This window comes from Dipteris shenzhenensis, chromosome 30 (assembly GCF_047967505.1).
Source record: "Dipteris shenzhenensis isolate YYH24624 ecotype China chromosome 30, Dip_SZ_1.0, whole genome shotgun sequence".
Taxonomy (NCBI): domain Eukaryota; kingdom Viridiplantae; phylum Streptophyta; class Polypodiopsida; order Gleicheniales; family Dipteridaceae; genus Dipteris; species Dipteris shenzhenensis.
In genome coordinates this window covers 17,737,717-17,751,362 of record NC_141625.1, presented here as the reverse complement: position 1 = coordinate 17,751,362, position 13,646 = coordinate 17,737,717, and positions in this window count along the sequence as shown.

The following is a 13,646-nucleotide window of genomic DNA, read 5'->3' as shown; positions in this document are numbered from 1 at the left end:
CTTCTTTTAGTCATCCCTATCATTCCCATTCAATCCCCCTTCTCCACCATTGCCTCACTCCCTTTGAATCCCACTCCCTTTACCTCCATACCACCTACCCCTTCCCATCCTCTCTCTCTTTTTTTCTCCTCTTCTCTCGCTGCTCACAACCACCCTCCACCTCCCACCCATTCCCTCCCAACCACCTCTTTCATCTCTCTCCCACCTTCCATTCTCTTTCCTCCCTCTCACACACCTCTGTTTTCTCTTCACCCCTCTCACTATCCCCTTTTGCCACTCTCTAACACTCTCTCATCCCCCCTCACCACTCTCTAGCACTCTCTCTTTATGCCCCCTCACCCCCACTCCTACTCATCGAGGCACTTGTGCAACCCTTGGGTGCTACAGTGCACCTCAGGACGAACACCCTCCATGGTCGGACCTCCCTCCACCCCACCTCCTTGGGTAGTGCATTGGTGATTGCCATACTTGTCAGTGCCATCGGCACTTGCCTCAAACTCCCTCTGGCGACATGCCCCTGGGTACTGCACTGGCACATCATCCTTGTCTTCCTTGCTCGTCTCATGCATCATGCAAGCCTTGCCCACTGGTAGTGCTCCTCTACTCCTTGTCTCATTACCCAGACCATTGCATGGTGGTGGTTTTGTTGATAGTCTCGTTAGTCGTGCTTCATGTGTGCCCATGCTTCCTTCCTCTTTGCATGGACCCATGTACTAACCATCCATGCTTCTGCCTCATCATTTGTGTCGCCCAAGGCTGCCACCTACCACCCATACCTGTTGACACTCGGCACCCGCCACCCACACCTGCCACTCGTACCATGTGATCTGCCATCATTTAGTCGGCCCCACGTGCCTCCATCCTCATTATCAGTGCCATCCATAGCATGCTGTGCTAGAAGGGACTCGTTAGACAAAACAAAAGCAACCTAGTTTCCCATGGCCTTGACTGATGAGGCCTTTGAATGGTATCTAGAACTTCTTGTAGAGGAAAGAGAAACATAGGCAATTCTCTTTGAGCAATTCAGAAGGAGGTTCCAAACCAAAAGGTTACAAGGTGATCCTACTCTACAACTTGGGAATGTGCACATGCACAAAAAATAGAAAGTTAGAACATACTTTGGGAGGAATGAAAACATTGATAGCCCAGTGTGTCCCTTGGCTTGTTGATAACTACACATGGTTCATTTTAGGATTGAAAATGTCCATTCGTAAAGAAATGAAAATGCGCATTTTAACGATGCTTATGAAGTTGCAATTGACATCGAGGATGGCATGACCAACTCTTACGTCGATAGTGATGACCAGAAATCAAGTCATCATCACAATAAATCTTCCAAGAAGGAAAACACTTCCACCAAGGATCACACCACTGAGGATCAAGTGCAAGCCGTGCCCTTAATAGTAAAGGAAGAAATGATGTAGTCTCTCAACCACCACAATTCCTGAGAAGGTCGATTGGTGGAGTCAAAGCAAGAACGTTTTTTACAAAACCACAAAGAGAAGGGAAGCTTTGTATGGTGTCCACATTGTATGGCCAACTACACTGCAAATGAGTGCTTGATCCTAAGAAGTTGACTTAGTCACCAGAAGTGGCCCATCCATTAAGCTTATGGTTTGCAATATGTAGTGTTTTAGGCCATGATGTGAACTCTTGTTCCTATAGACTCAATCCCATCCCTATGAGAACACATGGCACCTCAACTATTGAGAAATCCCAATCCTCCACATTATCCTTGAGTTCACAATCTTGCTCCAACAGTCCTCGTTCAACAACTCCAACTTGAAGAACTAGAGCTAGAATATGGGTATGAACCAGAGTATCCCATGTACTACATGGATGATGTAGAAGGACTCATCCCGGTATATGCAAATCAAGTAAGACTGATCACAGATCAAGCACCCATCAAGTGTGGAGAAAACCACCAAATTACAAAGTGCCAACACAAAGGCAGCCGAGTAAATTTCAACCTGTGTGTGTAGACATTGCGGAACTGGGCATGCTTGCATGGATCATCCACTGAGTGCAAAGCCTCAATAGACCAATCAAGCAAAACTGAATGTACCCCCCTTGGAATTATTGGCAGTGAAAGTCAGAGTGTGGCAACAAAAAGTGTTGTATCTCAGCCAATTATTATGACAACAAGGAAATATAAGAAAGCAACACCACAAAAATTGTATTCTACTCAAAAAGCAAAGAGTCCAAGAATGAACAAGCCTTGCCAATCCAAGGACAAGGTGAGGCAATACCAAGCACATACTCAAGAATCAAAGGAAGTCTACCCAAATTCTGTAGTTGAGAAAGCTCCTTATCAAGCCTTGAAGGTATGGGTGACACATGAGCAAGAGAAATTTGAGGTAGACTAGATAGCAACAACAGAGGCCAGGGAACCAGCCCCACCCAATATTGACATGACAATTGAAGCCACCACCAACTAAAGGGTAATGGACCTACGTGCAACTCAGTCCTAATTGGATGATGGCGCAAGACTAGTCAGCTTAATTCGCTACCTGTCATGAAGCTAATCATAACCTTATTGAGAAATTGCCCTACAATGTGGGAATGTTTCAAGGGTTGTATAGAAACTTCACAATGTTTCCTGCTCTCCAAAGAGGAGGATAAGGCTATTTTAGTAAAATTTGGTGCTAGGGATGATATAAAAAATGTAACCTATTGGAGCATAAAGTCTTTGGCCAATACCCTACAATAGTGGACAATGGGGCTGGTGTCAATATTCTAGCAAAAGAAATCTATGAAGAATGGAGACTACCGTAAATGAGGAATGACACATTCAACATACACCTAACTGGACACAGTGAGATGAATCCATTAGGCATCATTGACAATGTGTCAACAAAAATTGCTGAAGTGAGGTTTACCAACCATATTGGATCTTCCCAAAGGATTGACAACATACCAAATATTATTGGGAAGGACATGGCTTAGCTTGAGCCATCAATACTCCATGATTGGGGTATAGATAAAACGACAATCTAGAAGATAGATACTATTGTGAAGATAAATTTGGGAATAGGGGCAATCCAACCCACTATTCCTAGGAATATTGATGACACTTATTTCACCACAACACCAATCATGCACCCCTTTTAGTATGAAAAGAGCTCAAGCCCATAGAAGAGGATACACAAAGTGACATCAAAAATTGGTTACAAGCCTTGGCCACAATTGAGAATTGCAAGATAACACATCCAATTTTTCCAGGTGGATGCACATACGATACTAGCAATTTGGGATGAAGAGTTAAGAGCAGTGGAAGTGCCAATCCTCATGGCAAGCATTGAATGGGACAATGATCTAGAAGAGGCCATAATGGAAGGGTATGGCATGGAATTTATCTGGGACTTGGAAAGTGAAGAAGATAATGCAACATTGGAAGGTCTAGTATTTGATAATGATTTCGAGACCCTACAAGAGATAATGATAGTAGAGTACCCAAGCTGGACTCTCTAGCACTAACAAATAGCAGGCACTTAAAAATGAAGGGTATGCAATGCCAAAAACCCAAGGTGGAGCACTTTAATGAGTTTGAAAGGATGCAAGCTAGAGTGGTGGAATTGTATTTGAGAAATCCCACCCAAGCATCGGAACCACCAAATTTGCATTCAATTTTTTGAGGTGGATGCACATACAATAGTACTAGAGCCGCCAATTTGGGATGAAGAGTTAAGAGCAGTGGAAGTGCCAATCCTCATGGCAAGTGTTGAATGGGACAATGATCTAGAAGAGGCCATAATGGAAGGGTATGGTGTGGAATTTATCTGGGACTTGGAAAGTGAAAAAGATAATGCAACATTGGAAGGTCTAGTATTTGATAATGATTTCGTGACCCTACAAGAGAGAATGATAGTAGAGTACCCCAAGCTGGACCCTCTAGCGCTAGCAAATAGCAAGCACTTAAAAATGAAGGGTGTGCAATGCCAAAAAGCCAAGGTGGAGCACTTTAATGAGTTTGAAAGGATGCAAGCTAGACTGGTGGAATTGTATTTAAGAAATCCCACCCAAGCATCGGAACCACCAAATTTACATTCAATTTTTCGAGGTGGATGCACATACGATACTGCTAGAGCCACCAATTTGGGATGAAGAGTTAAAAGCAGTGGAAGTGCCGATCCTCATGGCAAGGGTTGAATGGGACAATGATCTAGAAGAGGCCATAATAGAAGGGTATGGTGTGGAATTTATTTGGGACTTGGAAACTGAAGAAGATAATGCAACATTGGAAGGTCAGGTATTTGATAATGATTTTGCGACCTTACAAGAGCTAATGATAGTAGAGTACCCCAAGCTTGACCCTCCAGCACTAGCGAATAGCAAGCACTTAAAAATGAAGGGTGTGCAATGCCGAAAAGCCAGGTGGAGCACTTTAATAAGTTTGAAAGGATGCAAGCTAGAGTGGTGGAATTGTATTTAAGAAATCCTACCCAAGCATCGGAACCACCAAATTTACAATGGGATCCAAAGGGCCTTGAAGGTGCTTGCATGGTAGAGGAACCACTAGGAATTCGCTTTTCATGCTCCTCCCTCATGGTGTGGCTATAGTCTCGCATTGTGGAGAGGTGGTTGGAGGCAAGTAAGCAGAAGGTAGGGGAGGAGTGAAAGGGGTTTCAGGTACTGAGGGGGTGAGGCTCAAATGGAGCAAGAGAGTGTGACAAAGAGCGTGATGGAGAGAGCCAATGTCAGCTTGTACACACAGGAGTTAATGACAACATCTACATGAGTCTCCCCATTGTGTACTTCCCATCATGTAGCATTCATGTTTGCACAGTTACCATTGAAATGCCCATAATTAGGACATATATAGTGTAATTATCTATCCTTACACATAGGATTCCCTCAAAAAAAAAATCATGTATTCCTCATGAGCTTATAGGGTTATCTAGGACTTATAAGCCAAGCATGTCCATTAAAATTCCTCCATCCCTCTTAACAGTATCCTTTATGGTCCCCTCAATTTCTAGCTCCCACATGTCATGTTTAGGAATCGCTAGAAATGGTGTATGAGAAACCATTATCCACTTGTTTTCGTTGATTAATAACCTTGGGGAAAAAAGACATTCCAAATTTATCAAATCTCATAGTACATATAAAGGACCACAAAATATACCACAAAGTGAAGGCACCTTTCTCTCCAACTTCCAATAATAATAATATCCAAGGTCATCATCGTGTTGAACAAGTGCCAGAATACTTATCTCCCATACCAATGTGGGGCCATAGCATAAAAATCGTGTGGACCCATCATGCACATCTGGGGCCACAAGGGTCCCCAAGGGGAGGAGTGTGTGTGTGTGCGTGTGCGTGTGTGTGTGTGTGTGTGTGTGTGTGAATGTAAAAGGGAAAGCGGAATGTAAAGGGGGGGAGAAATGCAGTGTGTGTGTGTGTATTTGCACTTATGGATTTTGGCATTGTGGAGTAGAACAAGCTAGAGGTTTCTAAAACCTTGACTTTTGTCTTTGTTTTTCTACTTTCATGGCATGATAGGATACTAGCCTCATGTTTTTATGCTTCTCTAATAGATAGAACCTTTCTTGGAGGGACTCATAATTTCCCATTCATTCTTTCTTGGTATCACAAATTCTATTGGAACCACTGCCTTAAGTCTGTAAATGCATTATAAATCGTGTACTGACCTTGAGTGTGATCCAATATTATGCCCACCATAAGGCTACATTAAGCTTTCCTACCTAGTTAGATCTCCTTGGTTCCATTGAGGTTCCACTCTCTTGCTGAGAACAATGCATAGTATTTTATTGGTGGACCCTTCTTGTCCATTTCCTTGGAGATAATAGGTGGTGTTTTTTCTATGGAGAACTATAAAGCCATTCAAGAGTCCCTTGATTACCTCATTGATGAAATGTGTGCTCTTTGTGACATGATTTCAATATTGGAGCATTAATACCATGTAATTATATTTTCATACAAGGACTTTGCTATGCCTCTAGTATCTGCTTTCCTTATTGCTTTAGCTTTAGCCCACTTGGTGCCACAAAAGAAATCCCCTATTTTTCAAATGGTTTTGGTGCCACAATCATTGTCAAGAGCTTGAAGTGTTTGCGTTGGGGCTTAATTGTTCTTTGGCATACATCACATTTCTTCACATAGTCGCAGGTATCTACCCAAAGTGTGGGCCACTAATATCCTACCAAGAGGATGTTCCTTGCTGTTTCTTCATTGGCAAAGTGACCTCTTGCTATGCCTTCATGGGCTCCTCTAATGGTTGGCATAATTTTATGTGGCATAACACATCATCTAGTATTTGATCTCTACCCATCTCATATAATTGACTTGCTATCAATTGGTAGCGGTAGCTTTTAGGATCAACTTTCTAGCATCCATTGGTTTTAATTTACGTTGTGGTCTTCCTATCATTAAATACCCAATTATATTTATGCACCAGTTAAGAATGGCATTAATTTGAAATAGTGTTGCATCTAGCAAGTCATCCTCTACTCCATCTAGATCTTCTTCTAACATCAAGCATGACATTTGAGTTGGTATGTGATGCTAAGCTCCTTTTCTCACCATTATCTTGAAATTGAATCCTCGTTATAGTAATAGAATCCATCTGGTTATCTGACTTGTGGTACATGGTGGTTAATTGACAAGATACAACAAGGATTGATGGTTAATATTTTATTGCAATATACATCAAGTCAATGGCCAATAGATAATGTCAAAATTTCTTGACACTATAGACCATTTCCAATGCTTCTCTTTCTGTGGTAGTGTAATTCACCTCTACATCATTCAAGTGCTAGCTTACAAAGTATGTTTGGTATTCTTTGTTATATTTACCAGGTTGACACAAGACCTACCACATAGTTGTAACCATCAATATGCACATGGAATTCAATTTCCTAGTTTGGAGCCATTAGTATTGGAGCTATGATCAATTTCTCCTTTAGGGTTTCAAATACATGCTCACATTCTTTTGTCCAAGTGAATTTTACGAATAACTTAGATAGGGGTCTTGCAATCATGGGATACTTGAGGATGAATCTTCTATAGTATCCTACATTTCCCATGAATGCTTGGACACCCTTAGCATTTTGTGGAGGGTAGTTCCATGATGATCTTGACTTTATCCATGTTGGTAGCAATCCCATATCTAGAGACTATGTGTTCCAAGTGACCAAGAATTGGAATTTTAGAGGATTCAACATACTCTCTACATTTTTTTGGTACATCTTTGATACCCTTCAAGTAATCCTTTTTCTTGAATGCATGCACAGGTCGTCAAGGAATACTTGTGGAAATTTTTTAGGAATTCATTGAAGGTGGTGTACATGACCCTTTGAAAAGACACTAGGGCATTGCATAAACCAAATGGCATGACTTGGTATTAAAAAAAACCCCATTATGTGGCAAAGGCTATCTTTGGATGATCTTTAGGAGCAATCGTTGAGCCTACTAAAACAACCTACTAAAACAAGAAGCTGTATACTTCTGACCTAGTTACCCATTCCAAAACTATTTCTATAAATGGTGATCTCTAAGCATAGCTGCATTGTCGTTCTTAAGATTCACACATATTTTGAGCTTCTTATTCTTCTTTGGCATAATCACGATTGGTGACACCTAGTCAGTGTGCTTATGAGACCTGAATCCAATGGTTTTTGAAGTTAACCATACTTCCAATTTGTCCTATAGGGACTGCATAACTTAGGTTTGGATCCTTCCCTAATATGTATGGTATGTACTACAACTTAGGGGAAACCTCTTTCATTTCCTTGTAGGACCAAGCCGTACAATCCTTATACTCCATCAGAGCTCTTTCAATTATTTTTCTTTGTCTTATGTGAGTTGTTCATCGATGTACAGAGGCTTTCCTTCAAGGCAAGATTGAATTTTCTTATCTTGGCTGGCCCCTCATAAATTGGGCTTTTCCGTATTCTATCTATTTTCTTGAGCTCTAATTCCTTGATTGGTTTGGAAATTGCTATTGTAGGATCTCCCCTTGTGAAGTTTTTCATGTGAGGTACTTGCCTGACTAAATTGCTATTGATTGTTGTAGAAGATGGTTGATCCATTGCTACGGTGTTCACTTGTTCCCCTCGAGTCATATTCCGATGAGAGACGTAGGCTTAAGTGTGGTAAGCAAACATAATCCATGCATGTGTGAAAGGAACATGCATCATCATGGTTAGTGTAATGAAGGCTTTTGCCTTCATTGAGGGTTGAAGGGTTTAGGAGGAGTTTAAGGTTAGAGGGAGGTTTAGGGTTTAGAAGGAGGTTCCAAGGTTCAGAGAGAAGTTCCAAAGTTAGAAGAGGTTCAAGGGTTAGAAGAAGAATCCAAGGTTGAAGGTAGAGTACATGGTGGAGAACTCGTCTCCCTCGTAGATCATGGAGGTCAAGGGATGAGAAACTAAGGGTTTAGGGGGAGCATAGGATTGGGAGAGGAAGAAGGTATAAGAGCATGGGGGGAAAGGAGAGAGAGGAAGAGGGAGGAGGGAGAAGGAGGAGAAGAGAGAGGAGAAGGGAGGAGGGGGGAGGAGGAGGAGGGAGGAGGGGGAGGAGGAGGAGGAGGAGGAGGAGGAGAGGGAGAGGATGGGTTGCAACGTTGGAGGAGAGGGGAGGAGGAATTGCAATGTTAGGACATGCTTTTGGACGTGGAGTGCAAGGAAGCATGGACACTTGGAGACAATTGCTTGGAATACCAAAGTAGAACTCAACACAATGCCCCAAAGAGTGTGGGCTTCATTCCATTTTGGGGTATTTATACAAGTTGGAGAGCTTCTCTCTTTGCATGTAGGAATTGTAAGATGTTCTCTCTCTACATGTAGAGCTTGCATATAGAAGTTGCATGTAGGAGTTGCATGTTGCATGTTGCATGTAGGAGTTGCATGTATAAGTTGCATGTAGAACATGCATGTAGGAGTTGCAAGTAGAACTTGTATGTCGGAATCGCATGTAGGACTTGCTGTAGAACATGCATGTAGGAATCGCATGTAGGACTTGCATGTAGAATATGCATGTAGGAATCACATGTAGGACTTACATGTAGAACATGCTGTAGGAGTTGCAAGTAGAAGTTGCATTCCTAAGAGAGATTATTCCTAGCCTTATGCAAGTACAAGTGGAGCTTTGCGGGGCTACTCTACACACACATTCTGTACTACTTAAGTCCATGTTGGTAGAGAGAACAAATTTAAAGGGAAATATAGAGGGAAAATATATAAATAAAGAGGGGTGGTTTGAGAAATGAAGAGTGGATTTTTATGAATGAAGTAGTGGGAGGGGGGAATATTGAGGGGAAAATATAAAATTAATTTATAAAGGGCTTTCATTATAAATAGAGAGGGGGGTTTGAATTAAATGAAAAAAAGGGGGGGCAAGTGATTTTAATGAATGAAGTAGGGGAAGGGGGGTAGTAGAGAGAGAGCATTTGGAGAGAGAGAGAGAGAGAGAGAGAGAGAGAGAGAGAGAGAGAGAGAGAGAGAGAGAGAGAGAGAGAGAGAGAGAGAGAGAGAGAGAGAGAGAGAGAGAGAGAGAGAGAGAGAGAGGATATTTTAAGGAGAGAGGAAAAGGAGAGAGAGAGAGAGAGAGAGAGAGAGAGAGAGAGAGAGAGAGAGAGAGAGAAGTTTGAAAGGAAGAAAAGGGGAAAAGGGCCACTAGGGGGGGCAGGAGCAACCATGTAAGGTCAAAGGGAGAGCAAAGGACCTGTGAGTCCATTCATGTGAGGGGGGTGGATGGAAGGTCATGCAATTAGCAGCGGCGAAATAGACATGAGCGTCAAAGCTTTGTGGCGACACTGGCGGGTCATGGCAATTGGCTGTTTGGAGTTAAGGTGCAGAGAAAAGGAAGGTTGTTTTGTTGTTTTGGAGTAAATGCACATGGTGAGGCAAGGCATTTATATTTCAAGGCCCGTGAGTAGCAGCAGTGTATGGCAGACTATAGGTAGGTGCACATCGTGCATGTAGGGAGAGTCAGAGGGGGGTAATGAGTATCGGTGATGGGTTTGGAGGTGGGCAGAGTAGAAATGTGTTTAGGTTTAAATAGGCTTGGATGGTGGGCAGTCAAGGAGTCAAGGAGATAGAGGGATAGGGAGGCAAAGGGGTAGAGTAGGTAATGAATGTAGAACGACAGGGAGGCATGTAGTTAGTTAGTGTGTAAGCAAGGTAGTCGAGGGAGAGGAAGATTTAAAAGGGTAGCCAGGAGTGTGGTTAGGGAGTGTAGTTAAGTTAGGGAATGAAATGGGAAAATTAGGACTAGTAGGGAAAAAGTGAAAGAAAAAAGGGGGGTAGTGTAGTTTAGAATTGAATGTAGTTTAAGGAAGGTAGTTGGAGTAGAAGCAACAAGATTTAGAAGAAATGACGAAAATTGAAAATGATTAGAAAACATTGGAAAAATAGGAAAAAAGGGGGAAATTAGAGAAATAAAAAAATTAGGGAACACTTAAGGAAGAGTTTGAGAAAATGTAGAAAGAGGTTAAAGTGAGATACAAAGATAGAGGGAAATGAGAGAGAGAGAGAGAGAGAGAGAGAGAGAGAGAGAGAGAGAGAGAGAGAGAGAGAGAGAGAGAGATGTAAAGAGAAAAAAAGTAGGTAAAAATTAAGAGAATGTTAGAAAAAAAATTAGAAAATTTAAAAAAAAAGTAAAAAAATTTAGAAAAAATGGGAAAAATAGGGAGAATTAGGAAATAATTAGTAGAATTAGAAAATTATGAAAATTTTAAAAAATAAGAAAAAATATGGGAGAATAGAAAAGATTAGGAGAAAAATATGAAAATTAAGAAAAAAAAAGGGGGAATATAAGGAGGTAGAGTAGGGGAGAAGAGAGGGGATAAGTTGAAAAAGGGAGAGGGTTTTAGGGGAAATTAGGTAAAAGAGGAGAAAGATGTAAGAAAACAATACGTCTGTGCTCAACAGATAATAGGATCTCATATGCAAGAGAGAAAAGTATATAGTATGGAGAATCAAAAATTTGATTACTGTAAAACTGATACAATAGATGGCGCTACCTCCCAGCCATGCGCTCCTGTGTGAGAAGCTTATTGAAAAGTTGTTCTAGTATAAGGTCTCTGTGTGTGTGTGTGTGTGTGTGTCTCTCTCTCTCTCTCTCTCTCTCTCTCTCTCTCTCTCTCTTATCGTACTAGCTTGTCACGATGATAGGGTAGCAGGCGTAGTAGCAAGGAGAGCTCTAGGGGATGCATCACACAATACTTTGGGGGTAATGGTGGGGGCAAGGAAGATTCAGATGATGTAGACATGCTAGAGGGTGATGGTACAATCTTCAATGACATCACTAAGATGGGCGGCATCTTGATAGATGCATGGGGGAAGGACATAATGGACTTCATGCACTTTGTAGTTCATAACAACTATAGAGATTGCATTATTCCATTCAAAGAGCAGAAAAAGAGTTTGGCTAATGATACCATCAATGCTATACCCTCTAGGTATCCCAATCCATCCAATGTTGAGTTCACAGACAAATGGGCAAAGTCAAAGATTACCATTATCCTTGCCAATATGAGATCTTTTCTTAAGAGACACACACTAGCCGAGATTTATAGGAGAGAGGGAGGTCAACCACCAAGGGGCCAGCCCTACACTGCTCATAAGCACAAGTGGAAGAAAGTAATGACGGCAGCAAAGGTTGGAGCACGTGGAGGCACAAAGGATCTAGAGGGAGAAATATGGAAACGTGCATTTTGGAGTAGGGGGTATTGAATCATGGGAGGCCCAATTTGTAAGTATTGATCTCAAATTATATTGTGCTTATGTGGTTTATTAATAGGTTGTCCCTTTTTGTACCAACCCCTTTGCAAATTGTGTCATCTTGCAGCTTGATATCGTGGGCAGATACACTACTCCTGCTGAGACTGCCTACCATCATGGATGTCGCAGGTGCCATACATGGAGGCACTTATATGATGAGGGGTTGATTACTAAGAAGTAGTATATCCGGGCTACTAGAGCACCCTTGCAGGTATTTAAAAGTAGTTTTAAAATGTCAAGATTGTAAATAAAGATTTGATTTTTCATACATTGATACATGTTGTCCCTCGTTTATAGGCCCCTAGGGATATTCAGGATGAAGAAGGCAAGGACATAGAAGGAGGAAGAAGGCCATGAAGAAGGTGATGAAGAAGGCGATGAGGAAGGGAGCGAGGATGCGGATAACTTAGATTAGTCATAGGAGTATTGCTAGAATTAGTACTAGCTACTCTTTTTTGTACTTGAAGCCATTGGCTTGGCTTCGTGCCTCTCTTGTATATACACTCCTCTTATTTTTTGTACTTAAAGCCGTAGGTGGCTTGGCTTTGTGCTATATGTATATACAAGCACTTTTTGGGCTATGAATTACTATACACTCCTCTAATTTTTTTGGCATACAATTTCCTTGTGCAATGTTCTATCAATGAATGCCTTGTGAACTAAACGTTTTGGAGTTGTAATGTTTTATTTAGAATTGTAATCGTCAGCTATAGACGTGCATGGAATCATGCAAATTAAAATGCGGTTGGCTGTAAGAATTGAATTGCACAATGTAGAAATGGGATTCCTGCAACCACATAGCATACACAACATTCTGTTCAACCACACAGAATTCTGATTTTTTTTTTTCCAAAATTCTGCTAAGTGTCCATTAGAGCTTCTTTTTTGTTTTTATTTTATTTCTAATAGCACGTCTATAGGAGCATCTCCCTATTATATAGACATGCCTATAGACGTGGGTCTATAGATGTGCAAATAGACACGCCTGTCACTTTTTTTTTAATTCAAGAAATGCGTCTGTACACACATCTATGGATGCATTGTGTTGTTGTATTACACTGAAAGTTTGGCATGCTGGGGGATGCATTTCCTCTTCCTTGAAATATCCCTCTATTGGAATGGTTTTGTCTAGGAGTTTGATGTTGATGTTAGTGAGAATGTTGATGCTAATCTAGATTCTGATGACCACTTCTTTGATATGTTCTTCCTTTGCCTCTACTTCTCTCTAAGGCAATGCTTGACCATTGCAATGACCTTTCTGTGCTTGAATGGCTCGAGTCCTCTGTTCTTCACCAAGTAACACTAATTGTAATTCTTCTAGTCCTAGAATTTGTCTCTGAATTTGTCTCTAAATGGCAATACTCTAGACTAGATTCTTGTATCCCTCTCTTAGTCCATTGAGAATAGGCTTTAAGAAGACATCAACCATTTCTTTAGGATTCCTCCAGGATTCGTAGTCTCTCTAGTCTCTACTGCAAGTTCATGTTGTAATACTTGATCATGAGTACACAAGCATGACCAGTTTCATTACTATTTGTAGAAACTCTGGTTGATCTACTTTCGTAGTGTAAGAATCCTAGATGTATTCTATTGGAACGTGGCAAGAGGAGTGAGAACACAAAAGATGTAGCAATGGGTGTTCTATTCATTGTGAGATGGAAGTCTATCTTTTATAGAAATGGAGAGAGGGTGGCCTAAATAAATGGCACCTTTCCTACATCAATGGAGGTAGCTCCTAAATCATAGGAACTCCACAATCATAAGCACCACCCTGCCTTTGCATTACATCATCACCTATGTCATGGTCTATGGCACTAAGTGTGACTCTTCTACACACTCACACACAACCATATGACTGCTAGTGGATGCACACATGCACCTAGCAAGCCCTTGATCACACATATC